Genomic DNA, 4,460 nt, shown 5'->3' with positions numbered 1-4,460 from the left:
TGGCCACGGTCATGCCACGGTACATGGAGGTTGCTTGACACCCCCGTGTGCATTTTCGGAGCACTTTGATTTTTTGGCCCCCCGCGTGCCTTGCCAAGCCCTTGCTTATAGCAAAACGAGACGGGGCCTTGGTCCAACTTGGCATAGGCATGGAATTTGATCTTTATTACTTGGCCACGGTCATGCCACGGTACATGGAGGTTGCTTGACACCCCCGTGTGCATTTCGGAGCACTTTGATTTTTTGGCCCCCCGCGTGCCTTGCCACGCCCTTGCTTATAGCAAAACGAGACGGGGCCTTGGTCCAACTTGGCATAGGCATGGAATTTGATCTTTATTACTTGGCCACGGTCATGCCACGGTACATGGAGGTTGCTTGACACCCCCGTGTGCATTTCGGAGCACTTTGATTTTTTGGCCCCCCGCGTGCCTTGCCACGCCCTTGCTTATAGCAAAACGAGACGGGGCCTTGGTCCAACTTGGCATAGGCATGGAATTTGATCTTTATTACTTGGCCACGGTCATGCCACGGTACATGGAGGTTGCTTGACACCCCCGTGTGCATTTCGGAGCACTTTGATTTTTTGGCCCCCCGCGTGCCTTGCCACGCCCTTGCTTATAGCAAAACGAGACGGGGCCTTGGTCCAACTTGGCATAGGCATGGAATTTGATCTTTATTACTTGGCCACGGTCATGCCACGGTACATGGAGGTTGCTTGACACCCCCGTGTGCATTTTCGGAGCACTTTGATTTTTTGGCCCCCCGCGTGCCTTGCCACGCCCTTGCTTATAGCAAAACGAGACGGGGCCTTGGTCCAACTTGGCATAGGCATGGAATTTGATCTTTATTACTTGGCCACGGTCATGCCACGGTACATGGAGGTTGCTTGACACCCCCGTGTGCATTTTGGAGCACTTTGATTTTTTGGCCCCCCGCGTGCCTTGCCACGCCCTTGCTTATAGCAAAACGAGATGGGGCCTTGGTCCAACTTGGCATAGGCATGGAATTTGATCTTTATTACTTGGCCACGGTCATGCCACGGTACATGGAGGTTGCTTGACACCCCCGTGTGCATTTCGGAGCACTTTGATTTTTTGGCCCCCCGCGTGCCTTGCCACGCCCTTGCTTATAGCAAAACGAGACGGGGCCTTGGTCCAACTTGGCATAGGCATGGAATTTGATCTTTATTACTTGGCCACGGTCATGCCACGGTACATGGAGGTTGCTTGACACCCCCGTGTGCATTTCGGAGCACTTTGATTTTTTGGCCCCCCGCGTGCCTTGCCACGCCCTTGCTTATAGCAAAACGAGACGGGGCCTTGGTCCAACTTGGCATAGGCATGGAATTTGATCTTTATTACTTGGCCACGGTCATGCCACGGTACATGGAGGTTGCTTGACACCCCCGTGTGCATTTTCGGAGCACTTTGATTTTTTGGCCCCCCGCGTGCCTTGCCACGCCCTTGCTTATAGCAAAACGAGACGGGGCCTTGGTCCAACTTGGCATAGGCATGGAATTTGATCTTTATTACTTGGCCACGGTCATGCCACGGTACATGGAGGTTGCTTGACACCCCCGTGTGCATTTTATTACGGAGCACTTTGATTTTTTGGCCCCCCGCGTGCCTTGCCACGCCCTTGCTTATAGCAAAACGAGACGGGGCCTTGGTCCAACTTGGCATAGGCATGGAATTTGATCTTTATTACTTGGCCACGGTCATGCCACGGTACATGGAGGTTGCTTGACACCCCCGTGTGCATTTTCGGAGCACTTTGATTTTTTGGCCCCCCGCGTGCCTTGCCACGCCCTTGCTTATAGCAAAACGAGACGGGGCCTTGGTCCAACTTGGCATAGGCATGGAATTTGATCTTTATTACTTGGCCACGGTCATGCCACGGTACATGGAGGTTGCTTGACACCCCCGTGTGCATTTCGGAGCACTTTGATTTTTTGGCCCCCCGCGTGCCTTGCCACGCCCTTGCTTATAGCAAAACGAGACGGGGCCTTGGTCCAACTTGGCATAGGCATGGAATTTGATCTTTATTACTTGGCCACGGTCATGCCACGGTACATGGAGGTTGCTTGACACCCCCGTGTGCATTTTCGGAGCACTTTGATTTTTTGGCCCCCCGCGTGCCTTGCCACGCCCTTGCTTATAGCAAAACGAGACGGGGCCTTGGTCCAACTTGGCATAGGCATGGAATTTGATCTTTATTACTTGGCCACGGTCATGCCACGGTACATGGAGGTTGCTTGACACCCCCGTGTGCATTTTCGGAGCACTTTGATTTTTTGGCCCCCCGCGTGCCTTGCCACGCCCTTGCTTATAGCAAAACGAGACGGGGCCTTGGTCCAACTTGGCATAGGCATGGAATTTGATCTTTATTACTTGGCCACGGTCATGCCACGGTACATGGAGGTTGCTTGACACCCCCGTGTGCATTTCGGAGCACTTTGATTTTTTGGCCCCCCGCGTGCCTTGCCACGCCCTTGCTTATAGCAAAACGAGACGGGGCCTTGGTCCAACTTGGCATAGGCATGGAATTTGATCTTTATTACTTGGCCACGGTCATGCCACGGTACATGGAGGTTGCTTGACACCCCCGTGTGCATTTCGGAGCACTTTGATTTTTTGGCCCCCCGCGTGCCTTGCCACGCCCTTGCTTATAGCAAAACGAGACGGGGCCTTGGTCCAACTTGGCATAGGCATGGAATTTGATCTTTATTACTTGGCCACGGTCATGCCACGGTACATGGAGGTTGCTTGACACCCCCGTGTGCATTTCGGAGCACTTTGATTTTTTGGCCCCCCGCGTGCCTTGCCACGCCCTTGCTTATAGCAAAACGAGACGGGGCCTTGGTCCAACTTGGCATAGGCATGGAATTTGATCTTTATTACTTGGCCACGGTCATGCCACGGTACATGGAGGTTGCTTGACACCCCCGTGTGCATTTTCGGAGCACTTTGATTTTTTGGCCCCCCGCGTGCCTTGCCACGCCCTTGCTTATAGCAAAACGAGACGGGGCCTTGGTCCAACTTGGCATAGGCATGGAATTTGATCTTTATTACTTGGCCACGGTCATGCCACGGTACATGGAGGTTGCTTGACACCCCCGTGTGCATTTCGGAGCACTTTGATTTTTTGGCCCCCCGCGTGCCTTGCCACGCCCTTGCTTATAGCAAAACGAGACGGGGCCTTGGTCCAACTTGGCATAGGCATGGAATTTGATCTTTATTACTTGGCCACGGTCATGCCACGGTACATGGAGGTTGCTTGACACCCCCGTGTGCATTTTCGGAGCACTTTGATTTTTTGGCCCCCCGCGTGCCTTGCCACGCCCTTGCTTATAGCAAAACGAGACGGGGCCTTGGTCCAACTTGGCCTAGGCATGGAATTTGATCTTTATTACTTGGCCACGGTCATGCCACGGTACATGGAGGTTGCTTGACACCCCCGTGTGCATTTTCGGAGCACTTTGATTTTTTGGCCCCCCGCGTGCCTTGCCACGCCCTTGCTTATAGCAAAACGAGACGGGGCCTTGGTCCAACTTGGCATAGGCATGGAATTTGATCTTTATTACTTGGCCACGGTCATGCCACGGTACATGGAGGTTGCTTGACACCCCGTGTGCATTTTCGGAGCACTTTGATTTTTTGGCCCCCCGCGTGCCTTGCCACGCCCTTGCTTATAGCAAAACGAGACGGGGCCTTGGTCCAACTTGGCCTAGGCATGGAATTTGATCTTTATTACTTGGCCACGGTCATGCCACGGTACATGGAGGTTGCTTGACACCCCCGTGTGCATTTTCGGAGCACTTTGATTTTTTGGCCCCCCGCGTGCCTTGCCACGCCCTTGCTTATAGCAAAACGAGACGGGGCCTTGGTCCAACTTGGCATAGGCATGGAATTTGATCTTTATTACTTGGCCACGGTCATGCCACGGTACATGGAGGTTGCTTGACACCCCCGTGTGCATTTCGGAGCACTTTGATTTTTTGGCCCCCCGCGTGCCTTGCCACGCCCTTGCTTATAGCAAAACGAGACGGGGCCTTGGTCCAACTTGGCCTAGGCATGGAATTTGATCTTTATTACTTGGCCACGGTCATGCCACGGTACATGGAGGTTGCTTGACACCCCCGTGTGCATTTTCGGAGCACTTTGATTTTTTGGCCCCCCGCGTGCCTTGCCACGCCCTTGCTTATAGCAAAACGAGACGGGGCCTTGGTCCAACTTGGCATAGGCATGGAATTTGATCTTTATTACTTGGCCACGGTCATGCCACGGTACATGGAGGTTGCTTGACACCCCCGTGTGCATTTTGGAGCACTTTGATTTTTTGGCCCCCCGCGTGCCTTGCCACGCCCTTGCTTATAGCAAAACGAGACGGGGCCTTGGTCCAACTTGGCATAGGCATGGAATTTGATCTTTATTACTTGGCCACGGTCATGCCACGGTACA

Source organism: Trifolium pratense, unplaced genomic scaffold, assembly GCF_020283565.1.
Source record: "Trifolium pratense cultivar HEN17-A07 unplaced genomic scaffold, ARS_RC_1.1 scaffold_55, whole genome shotgun sequence".
Taxonomy (NCBI): domain Eukaryota; kingdom Viridiplantae; phylum Streptophyta; class Magnoliopsida; order Fabales; family Fabaceae; genus Trifolium; species Trifolium pratense.
This window is presented reverse-complemented; position numbering follows the sequence as displayed.